Here is a 23,097-nt window from a genome sequence, read left to right as displayed (position 1 = left end):
ACAAAAACAATACTATTTGCAGGAAGAATGTCGTATCAACCCTCCGACGGCGCTACGGACGCGGACAACGAATCACACCTCACGTCTATGGACGCGAATAGCAACATTCCTTCAAGTTCTCGTGCGGAAGCAGTATCTCCGAGGGGTGCTGAAACAGACGATGGGAGATCACGACGTCTTCAGCAGCAACGAGAAAGCCAAAGGAAGAGACGACATGCTGAAACGCCTGAGCAAAGGTCACAGCGCCTTCAGCTGCAAAGACAAAGGGCAAGGATGAGAAGGAGTGCTGAGACGGAGGAGGTGAGAGCGCAGCGTCTTCAGGAGGAACGAGAGAGAGTCAGCTTGCGAAGGGATGCGGAATCTGCAGAGGAGACGTCACAGCGCCATCAAGAGCAGCAAGAAAGAGATCGTATGAGGAGAGATGCGGAATCTGCAGAGGAGACGGCACAGCGTCTTCAGGAGCAGCGAGAAAGAGATAGGATAAGGGAAGTTCTTGAGACAAGGCAGAGAAACGCGCAGAATGCAAGAAATTTCACTTCTGCTGACGTCGGTGCGATGGACAAGATTTGTCCACATTGTAGAGCGCTTCTTTTCCAAGGTGAAACAGCTCATTTTTGCTGCACGAATGGAAAGGTGTCCTTGGGAAATCTGGGACCTTTACCCCATCAATTACACAATCTGTTTGCCGGCGATGGACCCACAGCGAACGAATTCCGCAGGAACATCAGACAATACAACTGTCTATTTCAAATGACATCATTTGGAGGAAGCCAAGTTTCTCCTCGGCATGGTGCATGGAGCCCATCGGTCATAATTCAGGGTCAAATACATCATCGTATCGGTTCCTTCTTGCCAAATGCGGATGAACAACCGAAATTCCTCCAAATTTATTTCTTAGATCCACATGACAGCGTACAGTTGAGGATGCGGATACTCACCAATGCTGGTATTCACCGTGATGTAGTTGGAGCATTAGAGACCGTGCTGAGACAAGTGAATCCTTACGTTCACTCGTTCCGCATGGCACGCGAGGAAATAGGCAATTTGCCAGAGGCGTTCGTTCTTATTGATCCCAACAGGAGACCAGCTGGTGAACATGAGAGGAGGTTCAATGGTCAAATCGCTGATGAAGTGGGTGTCGTTGTGAAGAATACTGTCGATCCTCAAGCTACAGCGCGTCACATTGTATTGAAAGCAAGAGGAGGAGCGCTGCAAAGTATTTCTGAGTTGCACCGTTCTTACGACGCACTCCAGTATGTTCTCTTCTTCCCATTCGGAGATGACGGATGGCAGCCCGAAATGAACATGACCAATGGCAGGAGATTGACTGCCATGAAATACTACTCCTACCGAATAATGAACCACGAGGATGAGTTCAACTACCTCCTCAGAGGGGGGCGTCTGTTCCAGCAGTATCTTGTTGATATGGCAGCCAAAATGGAAGGCACAAGATTGGCGTTTATAAGACTGAACCAGGCATCGCTGAGGTCTGCTACATACAGTGGCTTCACTGATGCTCTCAATGACAATGACGATTTGTCCAACATTGGACGCCGCGTACTACTGTCATTGACATTTGTAGGGGGGCCGAGGTATATGATGGAGCGATGTCAAGATGCCATGATGTACGTAAGAAAATATGGTAACGCGACCTACTTCATCACTATGACGTGTAATCCAAAGTGGCCTGAAATCTCCAATAACCTGTTTCCTCACCAAAGTGAGAACGACAGACCGGATCTCATTGCGAGAGTGTTCGAGTTGAAGAAAACGGTGTTCATTAAATACCTCACTGGATCAGAAGGCTTCTTCGGGAACTGTATCGCTCACGTTGTGTGTGTGGAGTACCAAAAGCGAGGTCTCCCTCACATACACTGTTTGCTGTGGCTCGATGAAGCTTCAAAGCCGAGACCACAAGACTATGATCGATTTGTACAAGCTGAAATACCAGATCCCGATGAAGATCCAGAGGGACACAGACTGGTGTTGAAGCACATGATCCATGGTCCATATTGTTCCACAGCAACTGGATGCTGGAAGAATGGAGCATGCAGACACAGATACCCGTGGTCATATGCTCCGTACACACGGTGCGGAGACGATTCGTACCCCATATATAGAAGAAGATCCCCAGAAATGGGAGGATTTGAAGGGCACCAAGAAGGGAGGCAACGACGACCTGTTACAAATCAGTGGGTTGTTCCCCATAATCTCTATCTCCTGAAAACGTTTGATTGCCACATCAACGTTGAAATATGCTGCTCTATAAAGTCGATCAAGTATGTTATTAAGTATGCCATGAAAGGTAGCGATCAAGCTACGTATGCACTGCGCACAAACGACGAGATAACGGAGTACTTGACGGGTAGATACATTGGACCTTCAGAGGCTGTTGCCTCCATTCTTGGATTCTCAGTCCATGACAGGAAGCCGGCCGTTATCCGTTTAGGAGTACATCTGCCAAATGAACAACAGGTATTTTTTGCTGGGAACGTTCGTGAACAAAGAAATAATCCCAATATGGCCAAAACCACGTTGACAGAGTTTATGGATCTTTGCAGACGTGACCATTTCGCTAAGACACTGTTGTACGTGGATGTTCCGAGATTCTATACATGGACCAAGAAGAGATGGCAACGAAGAAAACAGGGCAGACCGGTGGAGGGCAACCCTGGAATGTTTGAGGATGACATATTGGGACGAGTTTACACTGTTTCGCCGCATACTGGTGACCTGTACTATTTCCGACTACTCCTCCACCACGTGAGAGGGCCGACTTCGTTCGAAGTCCTGAGAACGTGTGATAATGTCATTCTACCCACATTCAAAGACGCTTGCAGAGAAATGGGTTTGCTGCAAGGAGACGCTGTCTGGCGCGAGACTCTGGAGGATGCTGAGAGGACACGCCTTCCCAGACCCATGAGGGATTTGTTCGTTGTGCTCCTCACACAAAGTGAAGTCGACAATCCATTGGATCTATGGGAACGTTTCAAGGACGCTATGGCTGAAGATTATCTTCTAGCTCATCGACGATCTGCAAATGATCCCAATATTGCCATCAACGAGCGCCATCATGACTTGGCTCTATCGTATTTGCAGCAGAAACTGCAATTGTTGAACAGAACTGTTGCACATTTTCACTTGCCGACTCCAACGACTGTTCTTCGTCATGAAGGGATTGCCAACATTCACCTACTGAGAGAACTCCAATACGACACGGGGGAACAACAGCGAATCGTAGACGAAAGGCAGCTTCTGCTCAATGATGAGCAGAGAGTTGTCTATGACTTTGCGTGCGGTTGCATCCGCACGAATCAGTCATCAATGATTTTCATTGACGTGCCTGGAGGCACAGGGAAGACGTTTCTTATTAACCTGATTCTCTCTAAAGTGAGAGCGAGTGGAGAAGTTGCCCTTGCGGTGGCCTCATCTGGCATAGCTGCTACCCTCATGCCTGGTGGAAGAACAGCGCACTCAAGGTTCCAAATCCCTCTGACACCGAGGGAAGATGGCGTATGCAACATCGATAAAAATTCCACTATCGCAGACCTCTTTCGAAGTACAAAACTCATCGTGTGGGATGAGTGTCCTATGATCAGGAGAGAGAGTTTCGAGGCTGTGGATCGCACGTTGCGTGATGTATGTGACAAAGACGAGCCTTTTGGAGGGATCTTGACGATATGCTGTGGTGATTTCCGTCAACTTCTGCCCGTGGTGAAAAGAGGGTGTGATGCTGACGTTGAGAATGCGTGCATAAAGAAGTCCTACTTATGGCAGAGCTTTGGAATGTTTCACTTGAGAACTAATATGCGACTGACCGACGGAAGTGGGCAGTTTTCAAGATTTTTGCTCGACATCGGCGAGGATAGAATCGAGAAAAATGCGGATGATGAGATAGATTTGCCAGAGGATATACTGCTGACAGCGAGTGGGCTCGATGAGTGCATCGATACCATATATCCATCATTCGCCAATCCGATGGAGGTTTTTTCAGCAAGGTCTATATTAGTGCCCCTCAACGATATGATGCGAAACATCAATTCAAGATGCATCACAAGGTTCCCTGGTGCTAGCAAGGAGTATGCTGCGTTCAACAGTGTGACTGAGGGTACTGATGCGACGCACTTCCCAACGGAATTCCTAGATGCCGTTGAAGTCTCGGGATTGCCGCCGCACAACCTCGAGCTCAAAAAAGGATCCCCTATCATTTTGATGCGGAACTTGGACCCTCCGAAACTTTGCAACGGGACGCGCATGATTGTTGAGGACATGCTTCGAAATATTATAGTTGCGAGGATCATAAGTTCAACGTTTGAAGGCGAAACTGTAATGCTCCCTCGGATCCGACTAAATCTGTAGGAAGCTGAGGATATCCCTTTGCAGCGCTGCCAGTTCCCCATACAATCCTGCTTCGCAATGACGATCCATAAGGCGCAAGGGCAAACTATGGAGAATGTGCTGGTCTACCTGGAGAAACCGGTCTTCCAGCATGGTCAGCTGTATGTGGCGCTCAGTCGAGGGAAGAGGAAAGAGAACGTGCGAGTTTATGTAAATGGAGGATCGTCGACAAAGAACATCATCATCAGAAGTGTCCTCTGACAACAAAATCGTGGTAGTCCACGGGTCGCGTGTTTTTTCTAAAAAAAAAAAACGTGATCGGAGATAAGGGCCGAAATCACGTGTCACAGATAAGTGATTTAGAACGCTGGAGAGGTGAGCCTTATGGCTTGCTGGCCCAAATAATCTCCCTGATGATGTCCAGCGTTCGCTTTAGTTCTATTCTCATATCTATTCAAACTGACTGACCCAACGGGTCATGGGTCGTCTAGTATATATATAATTATATATATATATATATATATATTGTTACGGACACGGCTAAAGATGTTGCTTGACCGAGCGGAATGGCCGCCGTGTTCGCACAGTTTACCCGATTACCCCCAACTCACCCAATTCCACTCGAACGTTGGCCAAATCGCGCTACGCTAAATCAATGATGGAAAGGACACAACGACTGGGATAAATGAAACGACGCAAGGGGTACAGTTCTCAAGACCTCTGGAGGAGGATATAATTAGTGGTGGAGAAAAGGGGTAGATTACAAGGTAGAGTGAGGTAAAAGACACAGAAGAGATAGGCACTTAGATACAATCTTATCTATCCCAGACAGACCACAGACAAACGGAACAAGGCTGACTTACACAGGGATTGATGGCAGGGAAGGACAGGCAGTCGATAGCACAAGGTGCACCTTGGCTCAGGGACAGGATAAAGCACGGTCCAGTCCAGAGATGCGGGGAGGTGTCACAGCGCTCGGAGGTGGCGTCCTTCTCTCTCCAAGCTCAGCGCGCATCTGACGTCACCTCCCTCTTCCTGCGCATGCTCAGCGGGGAGTCACACGCCCTCGGCTCGTTGGCTCCGCCCCAGATGGGACCGGTCCGCCGCTTCTATTGGGTGCGGGGGTTACCGGGCTCCGCCCTTGACGAGGAGCTGACAGCGAGCCCCTACTTGGTAACCCCGTCGAGCACATGCTCGATGGCGGCTCGTTGGAAAGGCCTGGTGCCCTCCCAACACCCCCCACCAACCAAGCCGGAGTGATGACGCGCACTCCCCGCGCCGCCGCTGTTGTTGTTGTTGTTGTTGTTGCTGAACCGTGAGGAAGAGCTGCGGGGAGGTATTGGGAGGTCCTAAACTTCCTAACGGTGCCATACAATCACATTCTGGTGCAACGAAGAGTCAGAATTAATGGAAACGAATCCTTAACTGACATAGACTAAGAATAACTAGCAAGATGTCCTATAGTTGTCTACGTGAGATGCGGTGGACCTGGATGCGACATTTAATGGGGGAAATAGGGGGAGGTCGGGTCTACAGAGTGTTGTTTACAGAAAATGGGACTAGGGAATGGGGGATTGGGGATAGTTGGGAAGTATTGAGGAAATAGGGGAATATTTACAAGCGGATATGGATGGATGTAAATCCCATATCCGCAACATTGCACCCTTCTCTACCTCGGGGCATCCCGACCCGATAAATTTTTACCTACTTTAGTGTGGCACTCAGATGTAGTTCCCTCTACTATTAACTCAACCCTGAGTGCGACAGTTTTACAGATGTTCACAAATGAGTAAATATGTCCCCCTGCGACGTTGCACCCTTCTCCTAACAGAACCACACCCACAGAATAACCGAATCGCGGAAAGAATCCTCAAATTAAACATACAGCCGGTAGGGAGCATCATTTATACAAGACTGATATTTACACTACGATCCAGGACCTGTTCTTTGAGGAACACATGCAGATGTTATGCATAGAGAGAGCACGCATGCCAGCATCGATACACCAACCCACGAGTGCCCTGTGGCCCTACGGCCTTTAATAATGTGCAGAGCACCCCGTCCAAGCACCAAAAGCACCACCCCAGAGTCGGACTTTCTCGCACACCTCCTTTTTCGCACACCAGACCTGTCGCACACTTCACCAACGGCCTCTCACGAACACCCGGGTCCATCTCGACCCCCAAGCTCATTAAATCACCTGGCGCATCATACGCACGACCATATTGGTCACCACTTACACCGGGTCCTCTTTCTCTTCGCTTCTCCTCCATCACCTGCGAATCCCTCATCCGGTTAATGAGCACATCATCACGATCCGAACACAGACTTTGGACCAATTATTTTACTTCCTCCTTTATCTCTTTCTTATCCTCTCTCCGTCGCTTCTTAATTTCGCTCACCCCTTCTTCCACTTCTTCTAATTTCTGCTTCACCTCTTTTATTTCCCGGTGCGTCTCCTCAAGTTCGTCCTCTAAGGCTACCTTGACCGTTTCCATGTGCGTCCTCACCTGCCGGTCCTTCGTCTCCATTACCTCTGTCACCTCGTCCAACCTCGTTGTCAGTCCCTCACGTACCATCTGACATTGCCTCTGTGTCGCTATCAAGTCATTTTTTATGTCGTTTTGTGTCGCTCTTAACCCTCCTAGTACCGCAGTGTTCCTTTGAACCTGCTCCGTTAGTTCTTTTTGTCCCTCCGTCAGCTGTTCCACTTCCAGCGTCAACTCCTCTATACCACCTTGCAATTTTACAGTCCCCTTTCTCACCTCCTTCTCCATGCGCTCCTTACAGTGCCTCACCTCCTCGCGCACTCCTCCGACCTCCTCACTCACACCTCTTCTGATCTCCTCTCCCATCACTTGCATCTCCTGCCCAGATGCCACCCTCATCTGCTCCATTTCCTCCCTGTGAGCATCCAATTTAGTTTCTACCCCCATTCTGACCCCCTCTATCTGCTGCCCCATTTTTTTAACTTCCCTTTCCGCTTGGTCCCTCATGTCCCTCAATTTGCCTTCCATACTGTTTTCTAACCCCTCTAACCCATTTTTCACTCCCTCTATCTGATTCTCCTGGGCAGCCATTCTATTTTCCACCCCCGTTAACCCCTCCTGTATTTCCCCTAATCTATTGTCTAATCCCTCTATTCTACTCCCTAACCCTCCGATCTGGGCCCCCATCCTTTGTTCTAACCGTTGGCTATTGGCCTCCATGTCCTCCCTCAATTTCTCGCTATTGGACCCCATTACCCCCATTTGCTCACTCTGAGCCTCTATACTGTTTTTCAAACCTCCAATTTGGTCTGCCATTTGTCCCATAAGGGCCCTCATTTGCAGGAAAAAAAGGTTCAAATCCACCAACGGCGCTGCTACGGTCGCGGGCGCGGTCGCCGTAGCCATGTGCGAGGCGCCATTTTGCGCGCCCGTAACCTCGTGCGCGAGGACGCCATTTTGCGAACCTGCCGCCCTCACTGCTTCGCTCTCCTCATGTCCCTCAATTTGGTCCTGGATCGACCCTGCCTCACTCTCCTCTACCGGAACCCAGCCGTCTTGATCTGCCATAGCGCGACTTTCAAAATTCGGGTTTTTTTTTTTTGTAAAACAAAACAATTTCCAACTGCTTGTAATTTTGAGCGCGTTAAGCGCGCTTCGGGTCCAATCTCACTTCCTGACACCAATTGTTACGGACACGGCTAAAGATGTTGCTTGACCGAGCGGAATGGCCGCCGTGTTCGCACAGTTTACCCGATTACCCCCAACTCACCCGATTCCACTCGAACGTTGGCCAAATTGCGCTACGCTAAATCAATGATGGAAAGGACACAACGACTGGGATAAATGAAACGACGCAAGGGGTACAGTTCTCAAGACCTCCGGAGGAGGATATAATTAGTGGTGGAGAAAAGGGGTAGATTACAAGGTAGAGTGAGGTAAAAGACACAGAAGAGATAGGCACTTAGATACAATCTTATCTATCCCAGACAGACCACAGACAAACGGAACAAGGCTGACTTACACAGGGATTGATGGCAGGGAAGGACAGGCAGTCGATAGCACAAGGTGCACCTTGGCTCAGGGACAGGATAAAGCACGGTCCAGTCCAGAGATGCGGGGAGGTGTCACAGCGCTCGGAGGTGGCGTCCTTCTCTCTCCAAGCTCAGCGCGCATCTGACGTCACCTCCCTCTTCCTGCGCATGCTCAGCGGGGAGTCACACGCCCTCGGCTCATTGGCTCCGCCCCAGATGGGACCGGTCCGCCGCTTCTATTGGGTGCGGGGGTTACCGGGCTCCGCCCTTGACGAGGAGCTGACAGCGAGCCCCTACTTGGTAACCCCGTCGAGCACATGCTCGATGGCGGCTCGTTGGAAAGGCCTGGTGCCCTCCCAACACCCCCCACCAACCAAGCCGGAGTGAGGACGCGCACTCCCCGCGCCGCCGCCGTTGTTGTTGTTGTTGTTGTTGTTGTTGTTGTTGTTGTTGTTGCTGAACCGTGAGGAAGAGCTGCGGGGAGGTATTGGGAGGTCCTAAACTTCCTAACGGTGCCATACAATCACATTCTGGTGCAACGAAGAGTCAGAATTAATGGAAACGAATCCTTAACTGACATAGACTAAGAATAACTAGCAAGATGTCCTATAGTTGTCTACGTGAGATGCGGTGGACCTGGATGCGACATTTAATGGGGGAAATAGGGGGAGGTCGGGTCTACAGAGTGTTGTTTACAGAAAATGGGACTAGGGAATGGGGGATTGGGGATAGTTGGGAAGTATTGAGGAAATAGGGGAATATTTACAAGCGGATATGGATGGATGTAAATCCCATATCCGCAACAATATATATATATATATATATATATATATATATATATATATATATATATATATATATATATATATATATATATATATATATATGTGCATATATATATATATATGTACATATATGTATATATATATATATATATATATATATATGTACATATATGTATATATATATATATATATATATATATATATATATATATATATATATATATAGATATAGATATAGATATATATAGATATATATATAGATATAGATATATACATACATATACATACAGTTGAAAATATTGACACCCTTGCACCTTTTTCAAATAATGCACCATTTCTTCCAGAAAATTGTTGAAATAAAAAAATGTTTTGGTATCCACACATGTATTTCTTTGGTTTGCAGTTAAACCAAACTAAAAAAGCTGAAAAAAATCCAAAATATTAGCTTATTCCACACAGGAATCCTAAAATGGCCGGATAATATTGTTACAGTTCTATGCCGCCCTACTTCCCCTTACAAAGGGGGGATTAATCCCCTTGTTCTTGCTGGGCTTGGCAGAACCGAGGCTTGATACGTCCCTCCGGACAAACGCGGAGTAGGGTCTCGGGACCACTTCTCGCTCGTACCTAATTCCCCGCGCTGCCCTGGAAGCGAGGAAGCAAGCCTCGCACGAGCCACGTGTGGTTTGAGTACGCCGAGCGGATTGAGTACCACGTGGTCCGTGCAGTCTTAATTAGAGGAACCCGATTTGAGCGATCCTATTCTTACCACGCTTAGCCAATGAAGAAACCACAGAAACGATTGAATGGAAGAAAGGGAGAACACAGGTTTAATTATTCCCACACGTATTTACAATGATCGGGGATGCAGAGACACAGAGCAGCCTTAGACAGTCTTAGCTTATGGCCCAGACAACGGGCCCGTCTCACTCACACAGGGAATTGCAGATGGGTAGATGTTCCCCAACGCGTCGACGTGGTCGTCCAGAGACAGTCCCCGTCAGGCTCTCCATGGCCCCAGCACGTCCCACGAAGATGGTAGCAGGCAATGGCAGGAACCTCGTAGTGCATCTCCCGAACAAGGCAGATGACGAGGTGGAACGGTAAAGGGGGGGACTCTCAGCGCGGCTGGCGATGACACAGCCATTCTCACTCGCATGACTTAATGCGCTGTATATCGGTTCATGCGCGTCTGGCTGCGCCCGCGTGTCTTTCACAGTTCTCTGACGCTGCCAACTCCTCTTCCTCGATCCTCTGAGCAGGTTAGTGTACATGAGTTCTTTGATGCTCTCCACTTGCAAGTCCTTTCATTAATCCTTTCCGCGCAAGGCCTATCGAGTGTAAGTCCATCTGCGAGAGTCCCTTCGAGGGCTTTACGCAGCGGGTTTTATAGCTACGCCCCCCGAACCTTCTGGATCCCTCTCGAACCCTCTCACCACGCCCTGTGACGCCACGCCCCCGCCACCACCTCTGAGCTCTGATGGGCGGCTCGTGCTTACCGTCAGCGCTTCTGCCGCTCCGCCCTCGGCTCCGTCCCGGTCCTCCTAGCCTGCCTCGTGTTAATCCGCCCAAATTGAACCAAAGTTAGCGCAAAGGGCATGAGGCTATGGACGCTGGATAGTCGGTGACAGTAGGGCCTATTCTCTTGGCTCTACTCAACGCAGAACTAACAAATGGAAAGGAACTAAGCTTACAAATACTAAGACATAACTATACTATCGCGAGGCTACATGTTGCTTGTGTGACTAACTATGAGGGGCAAATTTTAACCTTTATTGGACTCACTGTACAAACTCAAAACCGCAACACTGCCCCCCTCCCTCGTCAGACTCGTCCCCGAGTAGAACCTACAAGAACTGGAACGACCGGTTTTGAGAAAGATCTGGGACTAACTTTTAATTACCTGTGACATACAGATGTGGTTCCCCCTAACATTTACTCTAACCCATGTGTGTGACAGTTTTACAACACTAAATATGTCCCACCTACTGCGTTGAGTAGCTAACTAACAGAATCACGCCCACAATTAACCGAATTGCGGAATTGTTTTCAAACTAAACATAAAGCCGGTGGGCAGCATTTTTATATACAAGCACAAAACCTAACCTTATTTACAATTCTATGACCCAGGACCTGTCCTTTTTTGGAAATAAGATTGGAGGGGAGAGAAAGCACAGCAAAGCACAAATGCACATTTCAAAAGTCAATTCACATTTCATTTGCTGTTGGTGTCTGGCATCTTCGATCTTCGGTGTGCACATATCGAACCGGCAAGCCCACCGGACCGGCATACAGGCCATTCCTGTTCTTCGGGGCTTGATAAACTTACCATCTTCTAGTCCCTAGCACACAAAAAGAAAAAAAATGCACAACAAGTGTGTTCGTTTTTATTTTGCCAGCAGGGCCAACCCTATGTGGTCCGACTGAGTGACATTGATGCCACTCAAAACAAGTGGTCTGAAGATGCAAGGTGAGTTTGCAGCAAAGTGCTGCACAGCAGAAGTGTAAGGCCACAAAACTTGTGGTCCATAAGTGTAATGTGATAATGTGCAGCAAAGTGTTTGTAGCAGCAAGGTGCTGCACAGGTGCAGCAAAGTTACAAAAGGATATGGCAGCAAATGCTGGGCAGTTCGGCCGCACCGATGTAACAAAGTGCAGCAGGGGGTGCTGCACAAGTGCAGCAATGTGCGGCTGCACATGAATGCTGCACAGGTCGATGGAGTTGCACAGTTCCACCTCCAAAATGGTCCTGGGGTGGGGGGAGAGAGACAAAGCACCACCAGCAAAGCGGAAAGGGCACAGAGGTACACAGCAATACAAGGTAATGCAGCATGAGGGGCGCGGAAGAGCGAGCAGAGCAAGCTCGTCCCTAACCGTCTGTGCCCCCCCAACGTCAGCTTACACTACCCTTGCCCTTCCCTGTATTTACAAATTCAAATTCGTCTCTACCTCCTGTCTCCCATATCCCCCTCTACTCCAAATTCGTCTCCCAATCCCTCTCAGGAAGGAAGGAATGGAACAAACACATTGTCCCATTACGTCATGATGCGTCTTACTCACTCAACAGTTTACCAAGAGTCCTGGTGTGGAGCTTCGTTCTCCTTGGTGAATGGATGTGGATGGCGCGAAGGGAATTTCTCTCATCCTAACTACACTAATTGACATTAACTCATTTACACTACCCGTGGTCGTACCCTGCCAATTGGCCATCTTTAAACTATGTGGTTCTAAAAACCAAATTCCCCATTGACCACTCTGCGGTGCCTTACAAATTTGTGTCTCACTCCCCAATTTTTCACACTGTGCCCTTGCACAATTTCGGGGCTGGGTCGTGTGGCTCCACTAGCAGGTCCAACTACCTGCGCACCTCCGCCACTGAAGTCGCCACCCGAGCTTACCTGCTCCTGCGACTACCTAAACTGGGGAAGGCCCCTCCTGGCTCTTTACCCCTCTGATGCCCTCCTTGGCATTGGGCTACCCGGGTCCTTCCCTTGGATCCTCGGGCCCCGCTGAACAACTCACCACGACCCTAACTGGCTCCCAGAGCCTACCTGCGGCCTCACCTGGCCGACAAACTACCAGTGGCGGAGTGCCCCAATAACCATACGCACCAATTAAACCACACACCCAGCCATTCCACAGTCTCACGCACCCTCCAAAGCACTACATTGCCACTACCTGCACCACAGGTGTCAATATCCAAACAATTTACCTAAGCCCACTACCTGACTTTACACTACCCCCCCCCCGGGCATTCGTGAAAGGGTCCATCTCCCCCCATTCACTCCTTCGCACCATGCATTCCACACCTTTTATTCCACACCAAGCATTCCGCACTACTCATTCGCACACCATTTTCCTCGAACACCTTTTATCTCGCACACCACTACTTTTCTCGCACACCTTTTGTGCTTACACACGTTTTCCCATACACTTCAACACAACTCCATTTGTCTCAATACACAATTTCTCACACACACAGCATCATCTAACTACCTGCTTTTTCCCCTAAAACTTGTGCTTCCCCGTCATCCCATTAAACTAAGCACTCCCTTCGTCATTATCATCCATCTAATCTCTCTACGTCCCCTCTACAGTACAAAAGTCACGACTAAATTCTCATGTCCTCTACTGTCATCTAATTCCCTATCAATTATCCTAGCCCGCCCTCGGCTAGCTTCGGTGCCCCATGGAGGTAACCATCGCTGGCCCCCCATGTGCATGTCACTGCCACCCCATCCTAATCGAATGCTCATGAGCCCGGCCATGTGAGGAATGGTAAAACTACCATTCCACCACGCCGGGTACCATTCCCCAACACTACACCCCCCAGTCCTCTGAACTATGAGCTCCCGTCATTTGAGGTACTGGGTCCTGCCTCGGCCTCTAAAGCCAAGGCGATCCATGAGGGTGCCTGTTCGCCTGTGTAGGGTCTTATTCGGGCGGCATGGACGATCCGAGGGAGGGCTCGTGGCCCCATTTTGATCTTAATGACCACGTCACAAATTTGCGCCAGGACGACCCCCGGGCCTTGCCAGGGCGAGGTGAGTTTGGGACACCTGCCCTTCCGCCTTCGGGGATTGAAGAACCAAATCTTCATCTCCGGAGAATACTGACTCCACTGGCTCCGGTGGTCGTACCTGTGCTTCATCTTGGCACCCGCAAGCCGAAGCTGGTGGCATGCAAAGGCATGGACCCTCTCCATGCCTTCCTCCAGGTGACGTGCATAGCCCTCCCCCGGCGGTCTATTAGGGGTCTCTGGCACGGGACCGCATAGCAAGGCGCTCCCGCCCGTACATGAGCAACGCTGGACTACATGTGGTGGCCCCATCCTGGCTGGTTCGGTAGGCCATTAACAAATACGGGAGATGTTCGTCCCAGTCGTCCTGACGGGTGGTGGTAAATAATGCCAATTGTTGGATCAGGGTTCGATTGAACCTTTCCAACATCCCGTCAGATTGAGGTCTCAAGGGCGTTGTCCGTGTTTTCCTAACTGACAGGAGCCTGCACACATCTTTTAGCAATTGGCTCTCAAAATTTCGGCCCTGGTCGGTGTGCAACTCCTCCGAAATCCCATGCCGACATACAAATCCTTCCACCAAGGCCTGTGCGACCACCCCGGCTTCTTGGTTGGGGAGGGCATAGGCCTCCGGCCACTTGGTGAAATAGTCCATAACTACTAGGATGTATTTATTACATTGGCGGGTGCGGGGTAGTGGTCCTAGAATATCCATAGCCACCCCCCACCTGGTGTAATTGAAGGGGGGCCCTCATCCTCCGTGCTGGTCCCTTTTTAGCAGTACAGGTGTCGCATCTCCGACACCAGTCCTGTATATCGCGCCCCATATTTACCCAATAGAACCTCCGGCGGACCCGAGATGTAGTCTTTGTCCTGCCCAAATGGCCGCCGGAGCGGGTACCATGCCCCTGCTGCAATATGGTGTTCTTAAATTGCTCTGGAACTATCACCAACCAGGAAGTTTTCTCAGAGGGAATATCTACCCACTTGCGTTACAAGATGTTACTTTTCAATTCCAGGGTTTTCCACTGAGTCCAATATGCCTTTGTTGGCGCCCCAAGGGGGATGACCTCTTCCCCACTAGGTCTTCTCCCTAATCGAACCCATTCGTACACCGGCCCCAGTATGGGATCCTCCGCTGGGCCGTGCTCCAAGCAAAATTTCCAAATTCCTCATCGGCGGTTAGTGGCAAGATCGTCCCTCTCACCCGGGTTGCGCGGACTACGAGGGTAGGGCTTGAGTCTGCCAATTGTTCCCTATCCTCGTGTCTCGCACAAAATTTACAATTTTCCCCCAAACAAGGCCGTCGAGAGAGTGCATCGGCATTCCCATGGGCCTTCCCGGCCCTATGGGTCACACTGAAATCGTACTGCTGCAACTTTTCCAACCACCCTACAATTTGGCCCTCCGGCTCCTTGAACCGGAGGAGCCATTGCAGGGAGGAATGGTCAGTTCGAACCAGAAATTTCCGCCCATAAAAGTACAAGTGGAAATGACTCATGGCAGCCAGCATAGCCAATAACTCTTTACGAGTGACGCAATAATTTCGCTCGGCCCTACTCATGGCCCGACGATAATATGCGATCACTCTCTCCACGCCCCCCTGTGTCTGGGGCAAACCCGCGCCCAATCCTTCCTGGCTTGCATCCGTGTCCAGAGTAAATGTCCCGTCACTGGTGGGGTAAGCTAGAATGGGTGCGGATGTCAAACACCCTTTCAATGCTAGGAAGGCCTCCTGGCACTCCCTTGTCCAATTAAATCTCATCCCCTTCTCCGTAAGCCGGTGAAGGGGCCGGGCCAACTCTGCAAATTTTGCCACAAAACGCCGATAGTAGGAGCAGAGTCCCAAAAATCCCCGCACCTCCTTGATGTTGCACGGTGCGGGCCACTCCTCTACTGCTGTAATTTTGCCTGGGTCTGTTTTTACCCCCTCGCAACCAATGACGTGACCTAGATAGGCCACCTCTTTAGCGAACAAAGTGCACTTACTCAGGCTCAACTTTAACCCTGCCTGTCTGAGGCACCCAAACACCTGGTCCAAATTATCTATGGCTTGGGGAAATGTTTTAGCATGCACCAGGACGTCATCCAGGTACACCAGGCATGACTGCCATGGCATGCCGCCCAGTACATGCTCCATCAATCTTTCAAAGGTGGCGGGGGCGTTACACAAACCAAACGGCATCACAGTGAACTGATACAGCCCCTTACCTGTGGAAAATACCGTTTTCTCCTTCCCTGCACTGTCCATCTCCACCTGCCAATACCCACTCTTGAGGTCCAAGGTTGAGAACCAATTTGGGCCCGCAACGGCATCAAGGGTATCGTCAATTCTTGGCAGGGGATATGAGTCTTTGAGTGTCACGTTGTTTAGTTGGCGATAGTCCACGCAAAACCGCGTGGTTCCATCTTTCTTTTTGACCAACACAACTGGTGACATCCAAGGACTTCCCGAGGGCTCAATGATACCTGCATTGAGCATCTTTTCTACCTGTTCATCTGCTTCCTCCCTCTTGCTCCAAGGGAGCCGACGGGCAGGCTGACGAATAGGCCGGGCCTCACCGGTGTGGATCTGATGTTTCACCAGGCCCGTACGTCCAATATCCTCGGAGGACAAGGAGAAGATGTCCAAATGGGTCTCAATTAATTTGTGTAAGGCCTCCCGCTGGGTCTCCTCCAACTCTACGCTACTCCGGTTTACCATCTCACAAATGGGATCGGGCCAATTCCTACCATTTCCTCGAGACTCCCTCCGGGACCGGCTCGGCTGGATGTTCTCGCCCCTCACTGCCGCGACTTCATTAACTGGGGTGTAGCCGGCTATCTTCGTGCCCCGTCCCATAGTGCGTGGTTCTGTACTAACATTAATTACCCGGACAGCCACCACCGGATCATCTGTTTTTACGAGGGTGCGGCCCACGACTAAACCTGGGACGGACTGCGCTGCCACCGGTTCGACTAGGCCGTAGAACTCCTGCCAGGTTGGGCGAGCTAGCCATTGGGCCGGCACTATGGCCTCGGCCCTTGGGGGAATGGTCACGGCCTCAGAAGCCTCCAGCTCCATCCTTTCGGCCGTGCTCACCCCGTCCAATGGCAGCTCATCTATTCCCACTTGCAGGGTTCCCCGGCACAAATCGATTTTACAACCGCTGGCAGTCGACAGATCCAGCCCGATCAGGCATGGGTCGCACACTTCTGCCACCCAAACTTCTATTTCCCTCTTTACCGATCCCAACTTGAGGGTTACAAAACCACGCCCTATGATGGGGGCCGTTACCCCGGTAGCCAGCTGCAAACTATGATTTTCCAGACGCTGGATTTTATCCCAGCCGTCTGCACTCGAATCAAGGATCACAGGGCTGATGATCGTGGCGCTAGATCCTGTGTTCACTACGGCGTCTACCCCCACGCCGGCAATTTTGCACCGAATTGTCAAACTACCTGTACCAATTTGGCCACAATAGATGACCTGTCACTTCAATGAGGGCTCTTCTCCATCCCCTACTGCCGAACATGGCCCTGCATGCTCGGCACCTTTTAGTTTCCCGGGCCCTGGCGGGGGGGTGTCTGAGTTCGGCTAGCCCAACCCGTTTGAGGCGGAGTTGATGGTCCCGGCTGCCGGGGTCCGTCCCGGCGCAGGGCACTACACTCCTGCGCACGGGGACCCACCCGGTTACAATTATAGCACCTCACCTGGTAAAGTGCTTGCCTCCGGAATTCCAAATTGCCCCCCCTGTAATCCCGAATTGGGGCATTTGATCGTGGCCTCCCGTGTGCCACCTCTGGAGCCGTCTGCCATGGTTCAGATCCCGCCAGGCGCTGGTCCACCAGCCTTCGGACCATGTTCTCCAGGTGAGGGCCCCTTTCGGGGGCGGACCCTCTCAGGGACCTGCCACCAGCCACGGGCCCAACCTGTCTCACCGCCACTGCGTGGCACTCGCTCCCCCGGGCCAGGGGCCTCGCTGCCTCCCAACGGGCCGCAGCGTCGGCCGCCTGGCTCAGGGCCCGCGGGCGCCACATGGCGAGCTGTTGCCGAAGCTCGGGGTCCGGAAAGGCCTGGATAAAATGGTCCAGCGCCAAGCTTTCTTGGGAGGTCGCGGCCATGTCCGCGTGTGCTATCCCCACTGCACGGCGAATGTAATAAACCAGCTCCCCGATGGTCTCCTGGGGCTTCCTTTTTCGCACTGCGAGCTGAGTTTTAACAAGCTCACTCTGCTGTTCTATGCCAAAACGATTAATTAGGGCCGCACGGAGGTCCGGCAAGGTGATAGCACCCGGTGGTAAAGCCGTTAGGACCTCCGCCGCCGCGCCGTGCAGGGCTGCCAAGAGGTGGACCCCACCTTCGTCCGGGTTCCAACCGTTACCCCAACACATGTGATCGAATTGCGCCAGATACGCCCTCAAATTTCTCTTGCCATCATACGGCGTGAGCGGGACTTCATGGCCGCCCGACGGTCGGACCCTGTGCGCCGCTCCCTGCGGGGTTAATGCGGGGCTGAACCGTTCGGGCCCCCATAGTACACTATTCCCCGGGGGCTCGCGTGCATTACTCGTCCCACTAAAAACTACCCCGGTCGGTGTCGATGCCTGGGCCGCCTCTTCGCAACCCGCTACCAATTCCATACCCGCACACCCCGGCTCACAAACACCTGTCGCACTCCCCATTGTCGGACACCCATGCGCACACTCTCTCTCCACGCACTCTGTGGCAGTCGCACACCTTACCATCGGCCTTTCACGAACGCCCGGGTCTATTCCACCCCCCAAGCTCGTCGAACCTCCCCTCACACCATACACATTTCCGCCATTATTGCCACTCACCTCGGCGCTTCTTCCTCCTCGCTTCTCCTCTGGCACCTGCAAACTCTTTATTTGGTTAGCAAGCACGTCATCACGATGTGAACACAGACCTTGCACATATTCCATCACCTCCTCCTTTATCTCCTTTTTAGCCTCCCTCCGTCTATTCTTAATTTCACTCATCCCTTCTTCTACTTCCTCCAACTTTTGTTTCACCCCTTCTATCTCCCGGTGCGCCCCCACTATCTCTCCCTCTAAGACTACCCGGGTCGTTTCTACATGGGTCCTAACCTCTCGTTCCCTTGTCCCCAACGTCTCTACCACGTCATCTATCCTCTTTGTCAGCCCCTCGTGTACCATTTGACATTCCTTCTTTGTCGCTATCAATTCTTTCTTTATTTCCCTGTCACGTCCGTATTCTTCCCCACTTGCTCCCTTAATTCCTGCTGTCCCACTGTCAGCTTCTCTACCTCCCGAGTCAATTCCTCTATACCCCCATGTAATCTGGCCGTACTCTTCCTCAACTCCTTCTCCACGCGCTCCTCGCACTGCTTTACCTCGTCGCGTACCAATGCAACCTCCTCGCTCAACCCGCGCCTTATGTCCTCCCCCATTTTTTTTTATTTCTTTCTTTGACGCCACCCTCATTTTTCCCAATTCGTTCCTTTGGGTGTCAATTTTGTTTTCCAGCCCCTTTTTCACCTCTTCCAATCCCGGGTGGATTTGTCCCCCATTTCTTTCAATTGGCCACCCATTTTTTCCATGTCCTGGGTGGTTTTGTCCCCCATTTCTTTCAATTTATTTTCTTGGGTGTCCATTTTGCTATTCAGTCGATCCCCCTCCATTTTTATGGATGCCTGTATTTGCGCCATAAATAATTGCATGTACCTTGGCATCGCGGGCTCGGTTTCCGCCGCCATGTGCGAGGCGCCGCCATTTTCTACTCCTGCTGCCGGCCCCTCATCAATGTCCTCCTCTTCTCCCAATTCTTCCCGTGGGTCCTGGGTCATTAATTCCTCCTCATGTACCTCATCTTCTACCCCCACCAGCATTCGACCGCCTTGGCTAGCCATGGTACGAATTAAATTTGGATTCTTAAACTATTAAATTTAGTCCACTCGTAATTTTGAGTGCGTGAAGCGCACCCCAGGTCCAATCCCACACTCCTGACACCAATTGTTACGGTTCTACGCTGCCCTACTTCCCCTTACAAAGGGGGGATTAATCCCCTTGTTCTGGCTGGGCTTGGCGGAACCGAGGCTTGATACGTCCCTTCTGGACAAATGCGGAGTAGGGTCACGGGACCACTTCTCGCTCGTACCTAATTCCCCGCACTGCCCTGGAAACGAGGAAGCAAGCCTCGCACGAGCCACGTGTGGTTTGAGTATGCCAAGCGGATTGAGTACCATGTGGTCTGTGCAGTCTTAATTAGTGGAACCCGATTCGAGCGATCCTATTCGTACCACGCTCAGCCAATGAAGAAACCACAGAAACGATCGAAAAGAAGAAAGGAAGAACACAGGTTTAATTATTCCCACACGTATTTACAATGATCGGGGACGCAGAGACACAGAGCAGCCTTAGACAGTCGTAGCTTAATCCCCAGACAATGGGCCCGTCTCACTCACACAGGGAATTGCAGATGGGTAGATGTTCCCCAACGCGTCGACGTGGTCGTCCAGAGACAGTCCCCGTCCGGCTCTCCACGGCCCCAGCACGTTCCGCGAAGATGGTAGCAGGCGATGGCAGGAACCTCGTAGCGCGTCTCCCGAACAAGGCAGATTTTGAGGTGGAACGGTAAAGGGCGGGACTCTCAGCGCGGCTGGCGATTACACAGCCGTTCTCACTCGCGCGACTTAATGTGCTGTATATCGGTTCATGCGCGTCTGGCTGCGCCTGCGTGTCTTTCACAGTTCTCTGACGCTGCCAACTCCTCTTCCTCGATCCTCTGAGCTGGTTAGTGCGCGCGAGTTCTTTGACGCTCTCCACTTGCGAGTCCTTTCATTAATCCTTTCCGTGCAAGTCCTATCGAGTGCAAGTCCATCTGCGAGAGTCCCTGTGAGGGCTTTGCGCAGCGGGTTTTATAGCTACGCCCCCCGAACCTTCTGGATCCCTCTCGAACCCTCTCACCATGCCCTGTGACGCCACGCCGCCGCCACCACCTCTGAGCTCTGATTGGCGGCTTGTGCTTACCGTCAGCGCTTCTGCCGCTCCGCCCCGGTCCTCCTAGCCTGCCTCATGTTAACTCGCCAAAAATGAACCAACGTTAGCGCAAAAGGGCATGAGGCTACGGACGCTGGATAGTCGGTGACAGTAGGGCCTATTCTCTTGGCTCTACTCAACGCAGAACTAACAAATGGAAAGGAACTAAGCTTACAAATACTAAGACATAACTATACTATCGCGCGGCTACATGTTGCTTGTGTGACTAACTATGAGGGGCAAATTTTAACCTTTATTAGACTCACTGTCCAAACTCAAAACCGCAACAATATTATTGGCACCTTTCAGAAGTTGTTAGAAATAATTAGATTTCAAGCAGGTGGATTCTCCTTTACTTTGGAATTGAACTCACCTGTGGTGAGTTGCCTGCAATACAAAAATCACTCATTCAACCAGTTTGAATAGAGAAAAGGAGTCATTCTGCTGTTTTGTGTCACTGTGTTTACTGCAATAAGCATGGAGAAAAGAAAGAAAGCAGAGAATTGTCTGAGGAGTTATATATATATATACATATATATATATATATATATATATATATATATATATATATATATATATATATATATATATATACACACACATATTGAAAGGAAGGGTGCCTGTTGGGAAATGCAGGGAAAATGTTGGAAATGTAAAATGCCTGTTGTTGTTGTTGTTGTATATATATATATGCATATATATGTATATATATATATATATAATATATATAATATATGTATATATATATATATATGTATATTTATACATATATGTGACTGGCTCTGGCAAAAGCAGACACTTGGGGGCAAAAATCTAAATTGAGGTTTTGATGTCATTTGATTCCCCATGGTTTTCTCTTTCATTTGATATATACATCTATCTATAATTCCAGTAATCTCTGTGTGTATGTGTGTGTGTATGTGTGTGTGTGTGTATGTGTGTGTGTATGTGTGTGTGTGTGTGTGTATGTGTGTGTGTCTGTGTGTCTGTGACCGCTGTTTCTCGACAACCACGGGTCCGATATACTTGAAACTTGCCAGGTATATTGCTGGGGACCTGAGGATGTGCCTTTTCAAGGTTTCATATTAATCGGAGAAGTAGTTACCGAGCTATGGCGATTTATTTACCAAACTCCGCAAGCCGTTCGCTTTGGACCAAACCATTTCATGTAAATAGAGGGGGGGGGGGGGGGGGGATTGTCACCGTACTCGCAAGCCGTTCGCTTTGGCTTTGCGAATGAACCAAACCATTTCATGTAAATAGAGGGGGGGGATTGTCACCGTACTCGCAAGCCGTTCGCTTTGGCTTTGCGAATGAACCAAACCATTTCATGGACCAAACCATTTCATGTAAATAGAGGGGGGGGATTGTCACCGAACTCGCAAGCCGTTCGCTTTGGCTTTGCGAATGAACCAAACCATTTCATGTAAATAGAGGGGGGGGATTGTCACCGTACTCGCAAGCCGTTCGCTTTGGCTTTGCGAATGGACCAAACCATTTCATGTAAATAGAGGGGGGGATATAATTTTAGATATATATATAGTACGGGCATGCCCTAGTTATGTTAATTGGAGGAAAATTAACGAAGTTATAGTATTTTAATGACAATTACATTTTCGTTTAAACAATGGAGATCATTAGATTCAAAGTTCACAATACCGTTCACACGCGCAAAGAATGTGCACACGTAGAGATTTTCATTCATACCAAACATGTATGTCAGGGGTCTCCTTCGAATTTTGATGTATGGCCCGTAGTAAAACATCGAAATTTCATGATCATCCCAAATATGACAAAAAATTCAATTTGAGAATGACATTTTTGATTTTTCTTCGAATTTCACAACTTTCCTGTTGTTTCTTGGAAAAATGTTTTGGTGCATAATAATCTCGAGAGGTTACTCTTTCTATCCATATTAAAATTTCAATTTGGTCCCTGTGGTCATATTTTTGACTCTCTCGGACTCGCTAAGAGAAATTCCCCCAAGTGTCTGCTTTTTCCAGAGCCAGACACACACACACACATATATATATATTCTTGATGGGCCCATTCCTAGCTCGTGTCTTAAGCATTCACAAACTTTTCCTCAATCCTTCTGTTATTTAATTCGTAATTATACATTGCATTGAATAATTTTAATCTGACATTTAACTGTTTTTGAGTTGATGCCAGTGCAAAGTTGACTATTAGGAAGCATTCATGATACTGGCTTTGAGAACAATTCAACATTTCCTGGACGCAATCCCATGCTCTCCATTGCCGTCATGTCGGCTCTGCGATTTCACGGCCCGTAACCTGCTGCCGCAACACCTCTAAAGACTTATGGGGCCTTCATGACCGAATTGAAGAGCATTCAGGCTTTTTGAATGGGCCCTCCATTTTAAATCACTAATTCAACACCCCCTCCGCCCCCCCCCCCCCCCCCCCACACC

At 49.9% G+C, this 23,097-nt stretch overlaps 1 protein-coding gene across 1 annotated transcript in view; it reads left to right on the top strand.

Annotated features, from left to right (window-relative positions):
- Positions 1-23,097, top strand: part of NOTCH1 (notch receptor 1) — a 127,764-nt gene that overhangs the window by 23,080 nt on the left and 81,587 nt on the right. The gene's annotated exons all lie outside the window — the stretch shown is intronic.

Source organism: Myxine glutinosa, chromosome 13 (genome assembly GCF_964187855.1).
Source record: "Myxine glutinosa chromosome 13, kmMyxGlut1.1, whole genome shotgun sequence".
Classification (NCBI taxonomy): Eukaryota; Metazoa; Chordata; class Myxini; order Myxiniformes; family Myxinidae; genus Myxine; species Myxine glutinosa.
This window is presented reverse-complemented; position numbering and strand designations above follow the sequence as displayed.